This window comes from Canis lupus, chromosome 21 (genome assembly GCF_011100685.1).
Source record: "Canis lupus familiaris isolate Mischka breed German Shepherd chromosome 21, alternate assembly UU_Cfam_GSD_1.0, whole genome shotgun sequence".
NCBI classification, from domain to species: domain Eukaryota; kingdom Metazoa; phylum Chordata; class Mammalia; order Carnivora; family Canidae; genus Canis; species Canis lupus.
Window position 1 is genome coordinate 47,311,699 of NC_049242.1, and position 13,198 is coordinate 47,324,896.

Below are 13,198 nucleotides of genomic sequence, written 5' to 3' on the forward strand. Positions count from 1 at the left end.
AATTTCATCAGCATAAGTCTAGGGACATATATTTAACAGATTGGTCCTGCTTGAGTCTTAAAGGATACAGCAGGAATTTTGTTAGCTCTGCTCAGGCTCTACACTCACCCCTTATTAAATGAGCAACAAATCCATGTGTCGATAAATATCCATCCTGTTTGGGTTTGAAAGAAAGAAATTTTTCTCTTTTCTTTTTTTCTGATATGGTAGTGCACACTGTATTTTTATTGTTTTCCCTTAATTGAATGAGTTAAACGGGAGAATAGCGAGGTGTGTTCAGCCAAGTGCAGGGGGGTGATAATGAAGTTATCTAGAATCCTTGAAAAAAAGAAAATATTCTCAAAAGGCAGTGGTAAATTGGGACTTTCCTTTCTGTGTCTTCAGAGTAACTAACTTCAAGACACAAAATAAGGTATTAAAGAATTGATTACAGTTTCAGGAAATCAGAACCCTGGAAGAAACCTTCTCTGGAGAAACAGAAAAGCTTTTGAAAGAACACCTAGGACAGATCTCCGTACCTCACGGTATTACGTCCCCTGCCTGTGATTTCTGCGTTCACCATCACTCACCATCACTTATTTGGGGGGATAAAAAAATAAAGATTTTTCTGGTGTTTGAGTCTTTCAATAAACTTCACTTCCTTCTAGAACACAAATGTTTCCTTCTTTGAGATCTCATTAGTCAAAAATTGTCATTTCTGCACATATATGTATGTTTGTATAAGTCTAGGTCTCCTTTGGTGTATCTTGCTCTCTGTAGAGTCCCACTGTGGGCATTCTCATAGGCTTGTGTTTATGTATTTATTTATGGTTCCTAGCATTTGTGCACATTCATATTTGCTGTCACGTATGTTAGGCACATACACATGCCTGTATTTGTATACCCCTGACATGAATGTGTGCACATATCTACACAGGCATCTGTGCCTAATAACATAGATCCAGAAAATGTACAAACAGGTGATGTATACCTTTCTATTTGTTTGTGTGGTTTTATTTTTGTTTAGATTGTTCACAGGATTATACACTTAAGAATTCTAAAAGCAAAAAATAAAATAAAATAAAATAAAATAAAATAGAAAGAATTCTAAAAGCACTAGGCATTAGGATTCTAAAATTAGATACTACTGTGTGAAGTTCCACTGTAGAGGCAGTGACCCAATATACTAATATAGGCTGTCCACAGCTACCAAAGCTACAACTGACCTAGACATCCATGCCTGCCCATATACACAGGCTTCATATACATCTTCACGTCTCCCCATTTGCTACAGTTGGACCTGGACTAAGGAGTTACATTTGGATTTATTCACTGGATGCCCACAGAGCGGATCTGTTTTAGCAGACATGTGTATACAGAGAATCCTAAAGGAATTTTATAAATTATCGTGATTTACATCCAAGATATTTTTAATTGGATGCAAATAAAGGAAGCAAGTATATTAAATGGATCGAGCCCCGCAATGGCAGAAATTACTATTTCTCCATAAAACACCTTTCAAATCAGACTAGGCAAGGTCTCTAGGAGCTCTCAGGCACTGGAGTTCAATCCAATCAGAGAGGCAATGAATGCAGTTGCCTTCAGGCCATTTGCAGTTGTTTTATTCTTTTATGTTAAACCCAATCCAAAGGCTGTAAGAACAAGAGAGTCTATTGGCCGTTCCAGAATAGGGATACTGGTAGTTTCTTTGATCTAGAGAACTACAGTTAGTGCAATAAGACAGGAAGACATCATTCCTACTCAGAAGTTCCATCCTTTAATGAAAGCCCATCCTTCCTGCTTAGCAGATCACTTAATCCTTGTGTTTATTTGTATCTGTATGATTATACCTATAACTTTCCAGAGCATGGCCCTTGTAAATGCATTTACATTCATTTTTACATATAAAGAAATATGTACTTTATTTTTAGTAGTACCATTTTTATCTAAGAAGTAAGGTATCTTTTCCAGAAGTAATAGGTCATTGATACATTGGGAGTCAGGAACCCAACCTGGCTTTGCATTCCAAGCACTTCACACTTACTCACTTCACACAAGTCACTTCACACTTAGCCTTCTTTGGTTTCTTGGCTGATCAAATAAGGAAACTGGATTTGGTTAGACTCTAAAATCCCTTCTAGATTTCATGTTCACTAACCCAAAGAAATTGAAGTAGCTCAGTGACCTTGGTTAGTAGAAGTGTATAAGGAAAGATGTTTCGGAAGAGAAATCCCTCTAAGTTAAAATTCCAATAGGCTGAAACAGTTCTGTTATCCAGAGGGATAAAAAATCCCTGGTTCACTGTCATTTTTTAAGAGTATGATTTTAATGCCTAATTAAAATGTCATGCAATTTAAATGAGACAAATAAAATGTCATCTATAGCAAGGAATAAAATCACTTCTTTCTGGGACATTTTAATGCAGGTAGAGATTAGACAAGGACTAAAGGAAAGAAAATTGGAAAAAAATGAAGGGAATATTTAGGGGGAATTTCATTGGTGCATGTTGCAGGCACAATACTGGCAGGAAACAGGACACACAAGGACTTTAACTGAAGGGAATTTAATGAGAGATTATTTATAGTAGTTGAGGTATCTAACAAGCAAATGAAGTCCCTAGGGTCTGTAAACATCAAGGAGTTGTTATCACATCTAGAAATAGAGGAACCAGAGGAAGGAAGGGGTTATTGAAGGTTAATGATGTCTGGAGAGATGTTAAAGCCATGAAACAAAAGAACAACCCAACAGGAGCTTGCACTTTAGAATTCAGTAGAACCATGGCAGTGTTCCTTAGTGGAAAAGTCCCTATTTCGGCCAATAGGCCTCCACATCTACTAATTGCAAAGTAGTGTGTATAGTAAACAAAATTTCTTTAGAAGTGGGCTTTTACATCAAATACTAAAATAAGCTACGCTTTGCCTCCAAGTCTTGGTTTCTAGACCCTTCTATTCTGGCTATGTGGAAAAACACACAATAGACTGGTGGCTGGTTTAAGATACAGATCAGATCTTAAGATATAGATCAGACCCCAAATTCCAGGAGCTTTCCCACTCAGTGACAAAAATTAATGTCTGTAAGGCACTGGTCGTCCTATCAGGTCAGTTTCTTTAAGTGACATGGCATATGGTAAAATTTCTCAGTTCTGTGTGTGAGCCTACTACCATCACTTACCTCTTATGTACTCCACTGTATAATTAATTCCTTAATAAAGGCAATGTTTTATGGAATATCATGCATATTATTACATATTGTATAAGCCCAGAAATTGTATGCTGGTAGGCATGCTTTTTGCCCAGGCAAGAACAAAATCTATCTAGAATCAGGATTCTATTTCTTTGATGTAACTTTGCTGTCATCTCCCGTCACGTGTCCAAAGCAATCAATCTACATTCTGGTGGGGGACTGGTCTCTCTGAGTAACGGAGCCTCCCATGTCAGCATTGTGAACATTCAGATATGGTAACAGCAAGGCGGTCTTGGTAAAATAACAATGTAATTAAGCACATTAATATACACCATTTTTACCATTATACTTTGGGTCATTGAGTAAACTCTGGAGTCTGGAAAGAGGCAGAACAACTTCAAAGGAGACTGTCTTTTCTCTCTGATTATGAAGAGACTCATAGATGGCATTTAACGGGTATTTCTATAGGACCCAGGTACCTTCAGATTTGTGCTCATTACAAGAAGTTGAACCTTACTTCACTTCAAGACTTCGAGGCCAACCTAATTTAATTCCAATTTCCCTACCAGCTAGCCAACCCATTAGAAAGTGTGCCTTAATTAGTACAGTTTCACACTCATGTTGAAGGAGACAACAAGATGTATTGCCCATAGATCTGTTAACTGGAAAGATATATTTTTTTCACCATTATCTTTCGGAGACATCCTGACAGCAGCTAAAATGCGGGGCCATTTGTTGTGGTTGTTGTTGAGTGCCATCTCCATCTGTAAAGTAGGCTGGAAATTCATCTTTTCAAATCAACAAGTCATAGGGAATTCTTCATGAAGCCACTGGATTGTGTTAAGGGAGAGATAACAACATGGTGGAAGAACTATGAGAGTCTATGTTTGCTCTTCATTAAATTTCTTTGTTTATTTCAGGCAAAATTAATCAGTTTCCTTCATATTACTTCTGTTTAAGAATAGAATGCAATTGTCTGCATCCCATTCTATCATTTAGCAAATATGGTAACTCAAAGTTCATATCTCTTTGTTTCCATAGTCACTTGGCATCCCACAAAGCATTCATAAACCTTTTACAGGGATCCAGCAGTAGCCCCAGAGACACTTTTCAAATGGAGATTATTTAAAACAGATAGGTAGTGTTGCATTACTTCAAAATCCTAGCAACAGAATGGACTCCTATTCTGTTTGTCCTATTGGAAGGATCATCCCTGAGACTCCATGTATGTCTCCTATGTGCCAGGAATACCTCAACTATCATTTATTTTCTAAAGTTTCTTTCTTTCTTTCTTTTCTTTCTGTCTTTCTTTTTTTTTTTTTTCTTTTTGTAAGCCATGTAATGCTATTGTTTGTGTTCTGAAAACTTTCTGTTGACCTGAACCTCATGGCAAGCTGTCAGCCTTATGGTTTCTCTGGTAAATAAATTGGGACATAATACCAGAATTGGATACCTATATCGGAATATAACTATTCCAGAAGGAGGGAGTGAATACAATTAGCTGTGGAAAATAAAAATAAAGATTCCCTCAATATCTTACTTCTCTCTCCATATGATCTACTACCTGTTACTCCCAGTTACTGAATCTAACCAGAAACCAGTGTGAACTTGGGCTTACATCCTACAAAACAGAGGTCAGACTCTTTGCACAGAACAAGGCAGAAAAAAGAAAATCTAGTGGAGCAAATGGAAATAACCAGTAAAATGTGCCTCAAAAAGGATTTTCATTAGGTAAAGAATAAGAAATGCATTCACAGAGGAGAGAATATTACAGGCAAATATTCAAAATGTCACTTCTTTTCCTTAGATGCAACATGCAGCAGGGGAGCAGAACAGACCTTTACAGAATCACATGCAAAAATAACTGAAAAAATCCTGATTGAATATTGACCCTGGGTTTGTATTTTATATTTTAGCACCATGTAGTTGAAGGCTGTGTCTCAACCCTAATTTTTCATCATGAAGAAAAGTAGGGAAAGAAAGAGTCCTTATTGTAAGTTTTGGGGTGGAAGAAAAATAATTATTGTGAAGAAAGTCATTGAATAGAATGTTATTTCCTTGTCTGTTTGAAAAAAAAAAAATTACTTGCTATCTTACTTTTTTTTTCCAATCAATATAAATCTTTCCACTTGTGTTAAGTAGTAAAGAATCTTGAATTAAAGTGTGTGTTAAACTAGTACACACCATTGCATTCATACCAGTTGTTTATGACCAAAATCCATTTTTATTCGTTGTACCTATTTAACATGGATAGTACCTGTTCTCTTTCATTTGTTAAATATTTTAATACCATCTGCATATGTGTGATAATAACCTTAAATTCTCAATTCACTTTCATGGATAACCCTGCAGAGTTTTCTCCATACATTTGGATAATAAATTCTTACAATCCCTCCCCCTTCTTCATGTAATTATGAAGAGGAGGCTGGTTTGCTTGCAATCTCCTCTCTCTCTTCACTACCTGACATTAAAATCTATTGCCAAGTAGTTTGGGTTTTTTGTTAAAGTACTATTCCCTTTTTGTTACTAATTTGTCTATTTATTAGGTATAATATTGTAGATATTACAATAATTAACTCAGTGACTTAAAGCAACATTTTTTTTCTAGTTATCATAGCCGTGTGTCTACTAAGGGGTTAGTAGACACAGGCTGGGCTTGCTTGAGTGGCTCTGTCTCCAGCTGCATAGTTAGCCGTGCATTTCATTCCGATATGCTCAGGATGAATTTATTCTAGTGCTGGACTGAGGGAGGTGCAGCTACCTGAGGCCTATTACTTTCTCGTTGATACGGTAGGTTTGCAAAAGATCAGTTCAACCCCACAAGCACACTTTAAGCCTTGGCTCATCTCATATCTGCTAACATCCCATCACCTTCAGCAAGATGTATGACTGAACAAACTGGTAAAATAATCTTTCTATGGAGGAGGGAAGGGAGAGTGACTATTTTGATAAATAATCTACCAAAATGCCCAAATCTTTATCTGTGGGGTTTTCTGTGTCTAAAAGCAGTTAGAAATTTCTGTACTTTTTATAACATACTGGGAAATAATATTAGCGTTCTCCACACTAATTCCATGCTAGAGCTCATCAGTACATTTCAAAGTAGCCTGGCCTGCCAACATTAGCTCCGTCTTACACAAATGTCAACTCTGTCCCCCAGAAGACTAAGACTCATCTCAAAGGTCTGAAATTTCTTTGCCTCCATTGTATTTGCTGAGGCTTTCAAAGAAAAGTATCTAGCTCTGTGCTGCTATGACTTTCACCTATAGTTCCTGGATTTTGATAAACATCCAGCTTTCTCTCATTGTTTTTCCCATAAGAAACTTAAGCATATCTCTTATCTTAGTGTACAATAAGATGCATTATATTAAGTTTATAAGAATTATGGATCATTAGTCACCTTTTTATAAGTTAACTCCATGGGGACAGAGATTATGACTTATTCCATTCACCATTATATACCCAATGTCTAGGCTTGTATTTGGGGCGTTTTAGGCTGTCATTAAATGTTCAGTTAATAAGTAAGTTATCTTATATTTATGATGTCATCCCAAACAACAATTTAATTACATTCACTATGCAATTCTTGTGGGCCAAGCATTTTTAATTTCATTTAGTTTGTATCGTATACATTATTTTTATCATTTTACTTTATATATTTTATAATTCTGATAGGTAGATATGGATATATAATAAAGAAAAATGAAAATGCATTGATAAAAAAAGAGACTACCTTGAAGTCATGGCCCTTTCATGTGGCAGAAATAATGTTTATTCCTAGCTTTATAACCCTTGTAATATAACCTAAAGCTTCTTACCTGCTTCAGTTGACCGTTGTTCCAGCACATTCTACAAGTAATAAAACTTCAGTTTATGAAGGAAAATTTACTTAAAATATGGTTTAATTCCACTGGCAAAAATAAACTGAAGATTCAGAAAGGAATATTGAAACTAAGAAACACTATATTATGAGTGAATCAAGATCATGTCAGAATGAAGGTCTTTAATCATTATAATTCCACATAGAGGAGTCTAAAATTACTTGAGTAAGGAGTCTTAAAAAGTGAATGATGTTCTATTAGGGAATCTAAGACTATAAGCTTCAATATAGATTTGAGCTAATGAAAAAGCATGTAACAATTTAACACTACATTTTAAAAACTGTATGTAGGCATTATAATGAAGAATAGACACCATTTTAGTAATTATATTTTGTAAAAACTTGTGTTTAAAATTACAGTTGAGAAAATGGTACAGGTTTAAAATCAGTTTACCTAGTTTTAACTGGAATTGGAAGAAAGCGGACATTCATTGAAAACTCTCCTGATTGATTTCATCCAAGGATTAACTGGCACACCATGGAAGAGCAGGTTCCCTGTTTGAATAACTCTCCATGATGAATGGACCAGCAAACTCCCGACTTACCAAAAACAGTGCTCCCAAGAAGAGTGATAATGATGATTTGCATTTCAAAAAGAGTGTACATTATGTATTTATTTCCTTGGCCCTCAGTAGTAGAGCTATGTTGCGATACCTAAACTCCTAAACTCACTGATAGAACCTATCATGGAGATAATTGTGGGTAAGTGATTAAGCAATAGATAATATGTGAAAGGAAGCACATTGGAGATCCTGAGGATTATCCACATGTTTGGAGGGTCCAGAGAGTTAAGAATTAGGAGAAGCTGGCTAGAGTTTAAAAAACGTGAAATAAATTTCAGCCAGGTAACAGCATATCACAGAAGCATGACAAGTGAATCCATCAAGAGGACACAAGTTTGCCAAGACAAATTGAGTGGCTGAAACTTCTATTCTACATTATGAGCAAAAGTAAGGGGAGATATAACCTCAGGAACTAAAGCCTTCAACTCTAGGAAAGAAAAGTAATGATTTAATAACTATAGTAATGCAATAGATAGTATTACTCAATTTTTTATGTCCATGAATTGGGCTAAGAGATTCCTAAGTCTCATTTAGTTCTTAAAATAACCCTATAAAGAAGAGTCTCTTATCAATCCTATTTTATTTTTAAGGGAATTGATGTTCAGTGAAGTTGAATACCTTCCTGAGGTTAATGGTACCAAGGAGGCTTTTTGTTTTCAAAAGAATCACAGTTTTCTTTTCCATTTGGCACAAATCATCTCATTTGTACTCAAGACTATCTACTTTAAATCCAAAAACTGTGACTCAAAGATTGAAGTCCTAATGTGGAAATGGTTAAATTTTTAAGATGTTTGCAAGCAAATTGTTAAAGTTGTTAAATGCAACCATTATTTAAAATTGATTTAATTTAGACTTAAGTATGTCATATTAAACACAAAAATAATACATATTCAAAGTTCATAATTTCCTAATCATCTTACTAAATTTTCTATAACCTGTACTCTTGAGATTGTTTGAATCTTTTTTGTGTGTGTGTACATAGGGTGGAAATATAGATTTTTTCACAGTGTCACCAATATGACATCATTGAGATGTCACCAATAAAATAAGCCATAGTAGAAATTTGTAAGTTTATAAAACAGAAACTGGCCAATAGTACAAATTGAGACTTCAGTCATTATTATGTTGATTGGCTAGAGTAATGCAGAAAATATTAATAGGATAAATTAAACTTAAAAGTATATCATATCTTTAGCCATTACATTGTAAATAGAAAAAAAGGCGATGAATTTCTTCTGATATTCAAAAATTACATGTAATTCAGTAAAGAAGTGATTCAAATCTGTGATAAGCAAAGATTTGGCAATATATTTTTCTTGTTCATTTCGGTTTTACACATAACTATAAGTGAAAACAATCGATATGTCAGAACTACCCTTGTTTTTAAATTGCAAGCATAGGTTGGCTACAGTGTAAGAGTTTGGAAAAAGATCAATGAATTCATAATGGAATATAACAACTAGGCATAGACTATTTACAATAAAGAGTCTTGTATTATTTCTTAACTGTTTCTCTCCAAATCGTTTTCCTCTCTGTTGGCTTTATTCCCAGACAAAGATGCCTAACAGGGTTAACCTAAAATTCTACCCCCTTCAAAATCTCAGCAGGAAGAGGATATGTCTTCTCAAAATGTCAGAAAAACTTTTAGGATTGATTCTATTGGCCTCATTTGAGTCGTAGTCAATCACTGAAAATGTGAATGTTGCCATGGAAATGGAATTTAGATTGGCCAATTTGGGTTACCATTATCACTCTAGATTCTGGAACAGGTGACAGTTTCATCAAAGTCATAGTGGCTGAGTAGTAGGATGTGTTAGATACCCCAATAGAATGCTGCATAGGACACAAGCATTGTCCAGGATACATATATTCATTTGGAAACCCAGGGTCTAGATGCGAAAGTAATTTGTCTCATGTCACAAAGTGAATTACTAGAAGAATTGGCATAACTCCTTATACCCAGATCGTCAGTCTGATAACCCCAAGCTGTCTGTGGTACAGATTTTTAAATTAAATCTAGTATCATCACAAAAGCTTGTTCTCTGAGAAGTGTAGTATTGCATGTTTAATGCTTTTTTTTTAAATGTATCAAAATGTAAGGAAATACATGTGCATAGCTATTCAGAGCTAAATTTATTAAGATGTATGATCAACCTGAATAATGTATAAGATAGGGAGAAAAAGTTATCATAATTTAATAAAAATACTCTCCATATGTCTCAGAAAATCAACACAATTTATTAAACTGAGTATATATATAAAACCATATACATATATATGGTTATATATGGTAATTTCAAGTAAAATATGTAATATATCTTATAGTCATTTGTCACATAAAATAATCTTGTCCAAAAAACATTATTTCTAACTTAAATACAAAACTTATTCTATCATAAAATAAAAATTAAGACAGCAAGATTTAGTTAAATTGCATGTGATTTTTGTTTGAAAATATTTTTAAAATATGAATGATGATGGCTGTTCCTTAATTGTAACTGTGTTAGAACAAAAAAACAAATAAATGGACAAAAAACTTGGAGCTTTCGTATTTACATTGATGGAGAAATGTTAAAGAATCAGTATACAGAATAACTGTCTATTACCAAAATAAACTACTACCAAAATAAAATAAAAATTATCAAAAATACCAAAAAGTAACAAAATAAAATATATATCTTTATCTTTAATAGAATTTGAAATTTTCATAATGGGGACCCCTGCGTGGCTCAGTGGTTGAGCGTCTGCCTTTGGGCTCAGGTCGTGATCCTGGGGTCCTGGGATCGAGTCCCACATCAGGCTCCCTGCGGGGAGCCTGCTTCTCCCTCTGCCTGTGTCTCTGCCTCTTTCTGTCTCTCATGAATAAATAAAACCTTTAAAAAATAAAATTTTCATAATGGAAAGGCGTATAATGTTCTTGGAGAAAAAAAATACTTCATATCCTTCCTTGTGAGTTTCACTAATTTGATCAATAATTTCAGTACAGGGGACACCTGTGTGGCTCAGTGGTTGAGTGTCTGCCTCACTCATGGCTCAGGTCATGATCCCAGGGTCCCCGGATCGAGCCCTTCATCAGCTCCCTGCTCAGGGGGAAGTCAGCTTCTCTGTCTCTCTGCTACTCCCCTGCTTGTGCGCTTTCTGTCAAATAAATAAATAAATAAATAAATAAATAAATAAATAAATAAATTTGGTACAATAGAATATCAATACCAGTTAAATAAGTTGATAGCCTGAAAATGCATATATTAAAATGCTTCTGAAAAATAGGTTTCAAAAGTTCCGCAAATAATATTTAAAAAAAACAAAAAATAAACAGTAGGCTAATAAAAAAAAGGCTATTAAAATATATTAATGCCTGTGAAGTTCTCTCTCAGAGGAGAAATCCTAGAAACATTGAATATTACAGATAATTTTTCATTTTCGTTTTTTGTTTTTTTCAGATTTTTTAAAATTATGAAATACAAATATTTTAAAAATGTAGAAAAGAAATATTTGCATGGTTGACTATGAACACTGTTTATACTTCTGAGAAACAGAACACTGTTTATACTTCTGAGAAATGTTAAGTAGACTTAATAAAATTAACTCCAGGAAAAGTGTGACCAGATGTTCTTCTTCACTGTATATTCTCAGTAGTAGTTCAATTAGTAGTTACTTTGTATCTGATCATTTCTGAAAAATAATTAATCAATTAAAAAGACACAGAAGAATGAGGAAGTACATTTGTTTTTAGAATATAAAACCTAGTAATCTTCAAAATAGTTGAATGGATGAGAGGCATAAAGGAGCAGTTCACATAAGAAATAATAGTGCAAGAATAATATGTATAAAACAATGTTCGACCACACTAGGAGTGACTCTACTAAAAATGTTTTACATCACAGTACTAAAAAATAAATTATAATTTACTATACTCAAATTTGTGAAAAATGGAAAATAATGCTAGTAACAATGGTGAAATTATTGTAAAAGTAGTTTATTCAACTATTCCCTGTCCTGCAAAATGTTCATTCCTTTAGGAAAACAATATGGCAATATTAATAAATGTAGGGAAATGCGTGTGCATTGATCTCATAAAGATATTCTTGAGTGTTTCCTGAATAAATATCCAAGAAAAAGAAATAGAAAAAAGTGTATAATTCCTATGTTTATAATGGGCCACATTTTGTATTTTATTTCCCGTCTTCCCTTATTTTATCACATAGTTGTGATGAGATTTTTTTTAATTTTCTTTTGGGAATTAATCTTAAAACAATCAGTGTGACTATACTAAGTCTATCACAGAGAATCTGCAAACAAAAGGAGCAGAGACTTAATTCAAACTATAAATGGTTTCTGATTTATGATGGCTTAATTTACAGTTTTTCCACCTCACGATGTTGCAAAAAAAAAAAAAATACACATTCGGTAGAAACCCTACTTCAAATTTTGAATTTGTACTTTTTCCTGGGCTAGTGATCTGCAGTGGGATCCTCTCTGTTGATGCCAGGCAGTGAGCCACAGCTCCCAGGCAGCCACACGATCACGAGGGTAAATAGCCAATATATATACAACTGTTCTGTACCCTCCAACCACTCTGTACCCCTCCAACCATTCTGTACTCCTACAACCATTCTGTTTTTTACTTTCAGCACAATATTCAATAAATTACATGAGCTATTCAGCATTTTGTTATCAAATGGGATTTGTGCTACATGGTTTTGCTTACCTGTAGGCTAATACAGGTGTGTTCTGAGCACACTTGAAGTAGACTAGTTTAAGCTATGATGTTTGGTAGGTTAAGTATACCTTGAAAAATACATTAAATGTATTTTTTTCCCTTAGGATTTTTTCAAGTTAAAATGGGTTTACTGGAACACAACCCCATCATAAATGGAGGAAGATCCATCATGTACAAGAGCACCCCATCTGTGTGGTCAGGATTATTGGCTTGAAGATTGGACTGAGCCAATGAGAATGATCCCCTACAGTTCATATATATGTGGTGGTGTGTGTGTGTGGGGGGGGGAGATGGTCTTTCTCATAACCAGAAGGATAAGCTACCAAAACATTCAAAGCTGGACTTGCTTGCATCCATCTTCTATGGCTACTTGACAATAAACCAACCACAGGCTGAAACCAACATTGAGAGGAGAGCAGAACCAAGGTGAGAAGAGAAGCCCTTAACATTATTAACGGGGACTAGTGACAACTGAAACCACGTGTTCTTTCCACCCTCTTCCAACCTCTTGCTTCCTCAGAGGCTGCTCCGAAGGGGGCACAGCCTGAGAAACCCCTTGAGCATCACTTCCAGTGACTTCTACTCCCTACAACACAATTGTCTTGAAAAATAATTACAGGATACTGAGTAATAATGACCACCTTCTCGACTCATCATTTAGCTTTAAGATATAAGTGACCATCATCAAGAAGAATGCCTTTCAGTTTTTTATTTATTATTATTATTATTATTATTATTTTATTTTTTTTGCCTTTTAGTTTTAAAGGTGGTATTTACATTCAGGAAGGCTGTTCTCTCATGGGAACCAGAATCTACACTTAGCAGGCAAAATAACGCTTTGAACCATCTCCCTGTTTCAAATCCTGAACGAGA

The 13,198-nt window shown here is 34.7% G+C and overlaps 2 long non-coding RNA genes across 3 annotated transcripts in view; one reads left to right on the forward strand and one right to left on the reverse strand.

Moving 5' to 3' along the window:
• The window catches only part of LOC111091584, a 67,056-nt gene extending 54,118 nt beyond the window's left edge, over positions 1 to 12,938 (forward strand). Inside the window, exon 6 of one of the 2 annotated variants that reach the window (XR_005375855.1) lies at positions 12,430 to 12,938. This is a non-coding gene — a long non-coding RNA (uncharacterized LOC111091584). Of the gene's footprint in view, positions 1 to 433; positions 583 to 12,429 lie in introns of those variants that run through there. The other variant, XR_005375852.1, reaches the window with a different exon arrangement.
• Positions 3,342 to 9,306, reverse strand: LOC102153834. Its single transcript, XR_005375858.1, has 3 exons — positions 9,112 to 9,306; positions 6,981 to 7,011; positions 3,342 to 3,992 (listed from the first exon to the last, which is right to left on the reverse strand). It is a non-coding gene; the product is annotated as an uncharacterized LOC102153834 (long non-coding RNA).
• Positions 12,939 to 13,198: the final 260 nt, after the last annotated feature.